The following is an 8,076-nucleotide window of genomic DNA, read 5'->3' on the forward strand; positions in this document are numbered from 1 at the left end:
GAGGGAATAAAACTGATCTGCGTAAATGATATTTGGACTGGTATATAGGAAGGGTTGAAATAAGTTGTCATGTCATTGTCTACATGTGATCATAAATCTTTTTTCCTGTAAATTACTTGATGTACAAAGCTCTGACATAGCTCTTCGAAAACATTTCAGCCTTTCCCAGTTGAGCAAGCGAAAATTCTATCACTTTCGCATATACCAGGTAATAAGTGATTGCCATTTATTTGTTTACTGTTCTGCACTTCAGTTTCCTTGACATATATAAATCGTCCTGAAAAAACAAGAGCCGAGTACAATGAGAGGCCTATACAGAGTGCTCCTTGTATCTTCCTGTGGAAATTTTCTATTTGTTGCAATTGTTTGGATAATAAATGTGATTTTAGATCATCGGTTCGATAATGTTGGGGATGCGAATAGAAATATTTTACCAAAAATATGTTTTTGTCCATCAAATGGAAAGTTCTTAACAGAGTATGCTAGCAATTCTATATTTTAGAAAAATATCTCCTCTCTCTCTCAAAAGAAATCAAAATATGTAATTACATGCTCTTTAATGGTTTTTTATGTCGGACAAATATTTTCCTCATTTCCGTTTTCATTTATTTATTTATTTGTCCTTCAAGCCAATGGAACTTGAAGAAGTTCTATCAGAAGGAGATAGTGAGGATGAAGTTGACGATGAAGTTGCTGATTTTGAAGAGCTAAGGGTATGCATGATTATATATATGATCCTTGTTTCAAAATTTATAATCTCTTTTACCTTTTTAAATGTAACTCTTGTGATACAAGAACGGTCTGATAAAGCTTTTGGGTAAAACTTGCATGGCCCTGTGGCTATGAGGCTCAGTAGTTCTTTGTTACTTTTATTATTAACTTCTTGAAACACAAGTGTCTCAAAGGGAGAAAGAAAGAACATAGAAAAGCTGTAAGGAAATATTTTGCCGTTTACCCAAAAACCTACTTAATAGTGTTTACATGTTAGCGGTGTCTCTAATTACTTAACCCATAAGAGTCTGCTAATTACTTTATATGCCGTTTCTTAACAAATTGTTGTTTGGATTTACATCAACTGCACTTAAAGGATAAAATATACTCTTTCGTCCCTGAAGTTTTCGAGAAATTTTAAAATGACCCTTAACGTTTCAATTTTGTTCCTCTAATTTCAAATATGTTTCAATTATACCCTTCGGGGTTAAGAGACATATTTGAAACAATAGCGACACAATTGAAACAAATTAAACGTCGATATTTTTTATACTTTTCGAAAACTTCAGGAACAAAAAAAATGTACTTTACCAACACTTAAATTGGATGGTTTAATCGAATTTTAGACGTTGTTAGGAGAGCTTAATTACCATTTGTGATTCTAATTTGACAATTAAATTTCTGATTGATCATTGTATAGGTTTAGTTTGAGCCTTTGGGATGGGAATATGAAATCTATTGCACCTTTTAGTATTTCTTCATACTATACGTTTTGAAGATTCATTGAAACATTTTGATACCTTGCAGAGGCTTGGTAATTTTGACAATGTGACCAATGCTGAGAAGAAATTCATGCATATGTGGAACTCGTTTATTCGAAAGCAACAGTAAGTTCTTTTCATGAATCTATTCGCTCTCTGTTCATTGCATCTTCCTTGTTTTGATAAAGGGACAAAACATATAAAAGATGTAATCAATTTCAAAACTGAGACTTTCATAAATTGTGAGCATAATAACCAGCAACATACATCAGCCATGTATCTTGTGTTTACAGGGCTGTTTTAGCTTGGCTTTCTATTATTGCGCACCACAACAAAGACAAGAAGGCATGAGAGAAACTGATCTCCGTGGTTGATGTTGTGAAGGAACACTGGGAAACCTATGGAAGAAATTTTTTTCTAGATATGATTATGAGGTAGGTGTCATCATGGCTGCAATTGAAGTTTCATTTGTAACATGATCTTGGCATTTCAGTTTTATCTTTTGATTTTCTTAGTAAAATGAGCATGGTTAAGTGTAATGGTTTATTTTATAAATCCATCTCCTTCATGTAGGAATGTGAATCTGAAGGTGCCAATAAAATGGTAGCGTACCTACGAGAGACTGCATCAAAGAGCAAGACTGGTGATAAGTTCTAATGATAATTTTGATAGTTCTAATGATCTCCTAAGTTCTAATGATGAACTTATTTTGTCCTAATTCAATTATTAGTTTTGTTAAAGTATTGTAATTTTTTAATTACAATTTTAGCATGTAAATAATTCATGTAAATCAATAAAAAATCAATTTTTTATACCTTCTAATTTTCTCTTTTTTTTTTAATTCGACAAAGGAAAAGGCCACGCTTTGAAAGCGTGGCAAAAGATTTTAGCTGGCAAGCCACGCTTTTGAAGTGTGATTGTATGTGAAAGCGTACCGAAAACCAACCTAATCGGCACACTTTAAAAGCGTGGCGATATGTACACTTTTTGGTACGCTTTTAAAGCGTAGCTATAGGTTAATAGATATGGCCACGCTATTTAAGCATGGCGAGACATGAAAACGTGCCAACAGAAAAAGCGTGCCGATAGATCCACAAAAGCGTGGCGATAGAGCTATCGGCACGCTCGCAGATGTGACCCTTTCAAAAGCGTGCCGATATCTCAAAAAGCGTGGCGAAAAGCTATCGGCACACTTTTTTGCACTTTTCGGCACGCTTTTAAAGCGTGGCAGAAAGCTTATTTTCTTGTAGTGCTTGTTTGTTTAAAATCATGATTACTTAATTACTTTAACTCACAAAATTCAAGATGGTAGTCATAATGTCATAGCACATGTTACAATTCAGCAATCAAGCTATGCTTATTCACAACATACATGTATATAAAAGAAATAGAAGACAACCATGCAATTTAAAGTACTAGAAACAAATAAGAGGAAAAAGAACTTTATCACCTTGTAGTTCATCTTCATTGTTGTTGTTATCCTTTTTCTCCTATTCTTCTCCTTCCCACACCAACTTAGAATGATTGCTTCAAGCAACACATAAAACAGTGGTGATGGAGTTTATGATGAGTCATGAATGTCTTAAACAATAGGGTGTTAGTAGTACATGTGTTTTAGGCAAGCAAAATTAAGAATCACAATAAAGACACAAGAAACAGAGACATTGTGATTGCAAAAAGAAGAGGGTATTCATGATACATTGCATAGAAAATGAGTGGCACACCAAACTTAGTCTGACAGTTTCAATTGGAATTGATTCAAGTATCCAGTGAAGAATTGGAAAAAAATTGTTGCAAGGCAACACCAAACTTATCTTATGCAATCTCATCTCAATTTATTTGAAAGAAAACTAAGCAAATAAAGAAACTGTTGTGTATCAATAACATAATCATCAAGGAAAAGAGAATTTCCTTTTGTCACCAAGGAATCCTTAGTGAGGCATTAACACAAACAGTTGATAGGCAAGAGAAAATAAAGGAACCAAAGTAATAGAAACAAAAATAAAATTGTCTAATCTAGGTAATCAACCAACCGGTAGTTTGTTAATCATAATTAATCCCCGGCAACGGCGCCATAACACTTGATCGACCGGAATTCACACCCCATATAAAATGAATCCGTTCCTTGGCAAGCACACCAAATATCGCCAAGTAATAACCCACTAGGAGTGGGGACGAATCCCACAGAGATTAATGGATTAAGCAAACAATAGTTGATTGATTATTCTAGTTAGGCTATCATAATTGGATGATGAGCAACAAGAAATATAAATGACATGAAAGTAAAGGAAAGCAATAAAGTGCAAGAAAGTAAATGGCATAAATGTAAAGTACAAGAAAGTAAAGTGCTGGAAATGTAAAGTGCTGGAAAGTAAATGGTTAGAACTAAAAAAGAAAAAGGAGCATTGGGATCAAAAGGTATTACATTCTCCAGACCAATCATATTCTCATTTCATCTTCAATCATGCAACTCATTGACCTCTTGGCAATCATGAGTGATTGAACCCCAATTCCTTGGTGATTCAATCTCTCAATTCTTGATCAATAGCCAATTCCTTGGTCTAAGTGTTCATGAAGAGAGATATAGCTTGGTCCCTGATTATACCACACACTCTCATAGATCCAAATAATGGGTAGATTAAATGTCACAATATCCAACCCAAAGCCCAAATCTACTCAAGTGTGAGAAAGAATTTCAAGCATGGTTTCATGTTTTCTTTTCCAAGGTTCCCATGAAACCCATTTTGCATTCAACCTCTTTCACAAGACGATTGAACACTAGAATAAAAAACAAAATTCTTTCTAGTAAATCAAAGAGAGATGAAGAGAAGAAAAAGAAGAAAAACAAACTAATCCATTAAATTGCAATAGAGCTCTCTTTCCCAATGGAAAGAGTTAGTAACTAAAATATCTAGATGTAAGAAAGTAGAAGAGGAGAGAAGGGTGGAAGGAGGGGTCTGAAGAACCACTCCCCCAATTGTGTATCCAGAATTCTTTATTATTCCCCATTCTATGGAACTAAGGCCTTTATATAGGCTCCCTTAAATTACAAACTTAAATCAAATTGAAAGAAAATTACAATGAAATGAAAATGAACTATTCTAGATGCTTCTTGTGGCCTTGATTGGTTGATAATTGTGGCTTGAATGAGAGTTGGGGTGGGCTTGGTTGATGGTTGGGGGCTGCAGGAAGAAGTTGGCGTGTGGTTTCAAGTGCCACGCCCAATAGAAATTTCTCACTTGGAGTATGACCCACTTTGCACGCTGAAAAGATGGAGTTGTTTTGGCCTCAAAATGAATGTCCACTATAAAGTATTATACATTGTTGGAAAGCCCTGGATATTATCTTTCTAACTCCACTGAAATAAACTCATTTGGACCTCTGTATCTCAAGTTATGCCCATTTGAAGGTGAAGAGGTCAGTCTGTCAAGTACCCCGGCGTGCACGCCCACTCTTGGCGTGTCACGCGCTTTGTGTTTTTGAAACTGGTGTGCCACGCCCATTCTTGGTGTGCCATACCCTCAATGATACACAAAATCTTCCTCTCTAGCCATTAGAACTGGCGTGCCACGCCCAGAACCTAGTATGCGATGCCCATCTTAGGAAAGGGATTGGCGTGCCACGCCCTCGAGCTGGCGTACCTCGCCCAGGTTTGCAATACTGGAAAGAATTGTCTTTTTCACCTTCTGTTTTAATGTCAACTAAAGAGTGTTATATATCATTGGAAATATCTTGATGTCATCTTTCCAACGCCACTAAAATCACATTATTTGGACCTCTACAACTCAAGTTATGTTCCTTTGAAGATGAAGAGGTCAAGCTAGTAACTCTGCAGTGACGTGTTTTGCTTCTTGTGTTTTCGGGGTCAATATTTTCCTCAATTCTAGTGTCCACTATAAAGTTTTATATATGGTTGGAAACTTAAGCCTGGCATGCCACACTCAAAATACCAAGTGGCACGCTCTCTTTGAGATTTTGGCTTCACAAACTTGGCGTGCCACGCCCAGAGCACCAAGTGGCACGCCCATTCTTTTTCAATTCCTCGTGCCACGCCCAAAGTACCAAGTGGCACGCCCAAATTTCTTCTTTTCTTCTGTTGTGCTTATTTTGTGCTTATTGCTTCTTTTTCCACCATTTTATATAAAGTTAAACAATTCAAAGAAATCTAAGCAATATACAACTTAAGCACAAAAATACCCAATAATTAAGCATAATGAATTAAATTTTGACATGAAAAATCATAGAAAAACATGACATGATGCACAATCATCAAAGAGCTTCTTGAATTGGTGGTTCAATGAACTCACCCTCTATGCAACTGTCTGTTTCAATTGAGTGTGGACATCCTTAATGCACTTCCTCCCTTTCCTCTACATGATATTGCATTGAGTCTTTTGGGAGTGAGTTTGCATGTTCCTTTGTCACCCTTAGTAGCCTCTGTGGGTATGGAGTCCTAGGCTTATATATTCTCACAACATCCTCCTTCTTCATAGAAATCTCACTTGGTATGGGTGCCTCTTTTTCTTGTTCTTCCGATTCTTCCCTTGGGTTTGCCATGGTATCACTAGAATAATTATGGGTAGGGATTTGCTTTAATAGATATTCAACTTGTGCGTCATGCTTCTTAATGGCAGCCCCCCGATTTTGCATACTAGATGTTACCTCCTTTCTAAGAGCTCTCATGTCCTTAGATTCCTTATAAAGTTCTCCAAGCAAGGCCTCAATCTGGGATAATCTATCCTTAGATGGGGATGGTAAGTTGGAATTTGGAGGTTGAGAATGGAATTAGTTATTTTGTGGTTGTATGTTCTGAGAGTGGTATGACTCTTGTGGGTAATGGAATGAATTTTGTGAATGGTGAAATGAATTGTATGGATTTAGGAAGGAATTTTGTGCTGAGTCTTGCTCAAGTAATGATGAATTTGGATATGTAAAACTAAGAGGTGAGGCTGGATAATTAAGAGGTGATGGCTCTTGATGAATGGGGTATGAATTAGTAAAATCTCTTTGATTTTAATTTTCCCAGCCACAACTTGAGTAGTGATCACGTTTATCAAAATATGGACCATTTTGTGGCTCTAAAAAGTATCCCATTTCATGTTCTTGATACTCCCACCCACCATGAGCATAATAACTTGAATCATTCTGTGGTGGTGGAAAGTTTCCCATGAAATTTGATTGACCATAATATGATGGATACTCCCTTCTTTCTTGCAAAAAGATCTGTCTCAAACAATAATCACCAAACGAAATTAGAATCCCCGTTGTCACAAATAAGGGATTCTTAGTGAGGCAATATCACAAACAGTTAGTGGATTAGTGTGCTAGAAAGTAAATAAACAAGGAAAAACCATTTAAATTACAGAGAATATCAGTAAGCAAACTGAAATAAAACTAATCAACCAAAGAAAAGAAAAGTGTTCAATCTAGTTATCCTCCAATGTAATCATTGTCAATGCAAAATCAATCCCCGGCAACGGCGCCATAAACTTGATGCACGAAAATCTATCTCTCAACAAATTTTTCTCGGCAAGTATACCGAATTGTCGTCAAGTAAAAACTCACAATAGAGTGAGGTCGAATTCCACAGGGATTGATTGGTTGAGTAACTTTAATTAGAGGAGTGTTCTAGTTGAACTAAGCATAATTGAATTGAGAATTGCAAAAAATTAAATGGCGGTAAACGTAAATAGCAAGAAATGTAAATAACTGAAATTAAATTGCAGAATGTAAAGAGAAGAAATTAAATTGCAGAACCTTAAATAGGAATGGGGATGATTGAGCATAAATGTAAACAGCAAAAATTAAAGAATGGGTAAAATAGAGATGGGGAAGCTCATTGGGCTTAGGAGATGTTGCATTCTCCGGTCAAGTTCATTCTCATCTCTTCCTCAATCAATGCATTCATTGATCTCTTGGCAATCTGAGGTGATTGAATCCTAATTCCTTGGAAATTCAATCTCTATAAGCTTGAACAATTGCCCAATTCCTTGATCTAATTGCTCGTGGAAAGAGATGAAGTACGATCACTGATTATACCACATGTTTTTCTAGATCAAAGTATTGGAAGGATTATATGTCACTATATCCATCCAACCCCCCAACCCAGTCCAACATGAGAAATCATTTCTAGCATGATTTCCTCATTCCTCTTCCAAGGTTCAGAGGAAATCCAAGTACGAGCAATTTCTCTTCCGATTCAATTGTTCCATTGGATGAAGATCGAAAGCTTTCAAGCAAATCAAGAGAAAAGAAAGAGGAAGAAGAATGAAAACTATTATTGATCCATTAAATTACAATAGAGTTCCCTAACCCAATGAAATGGGGTTTAGTTCATCATATCTCAATTTAAATCAAAAGAAAATGAATACAGAGTTCCCATTTTTGGGTTCCTCACTCTTTGCCTCTCGGAGCCCCCTCCCCCCAGGGCCTCTCTTTTCATCTTCAAAAACTCTTCTATTTATACTCTACTTCTCATCTTAAAAATGGCTCTTCAAAGGACTTGGATGTGGGCCTTGGCCTTGATTGAAGCAGTTAGGAGTGACACTCATTGTGACGTTGACAATGGAATCAATTCACTGACGTTCATACTTTGCATGGTGCC

General features: G+C 36.2%; 1 long non-coding RNA gene across 1 annotated transcript; it reads left to right on the top strand.

Moving 5' to 3' along the window:
• Positions 1–634: 634 nt before the first annotated feature.
• Positions 635–1,866, top strand: LOC112717535 (uncharacterized). Its single transcript, XR_011866306.1, has 3 exons — positions 635–713; positions 1,519–1,598; positions 1,766–1,866. It is a non-coding gene; the product is annotated as an uncharacterized lncRNA (long non-coding RNA).
• Positions 1,867–8,076: the final 6,210 nt, after the last annotated feature.

The sequence above is a fragment of the Arachis hypogaea genome, chromosome 10 (assembly GCF_003086295.3).
Source record: "Arachis hypogaea cultivar Tifrunner chromosome 10, arahy.Tifrunner.gnm2.J5K5, whole genome shotgun sequence".
In the NCBI taxonomy this organism is placed as follows: domain Eukaryota; kingdom Viridiplantae; phylum Streptophyta; class Magnoliopsida; order Fabales; family Fabaceae; genus Arachis; species Arachis hypogaea.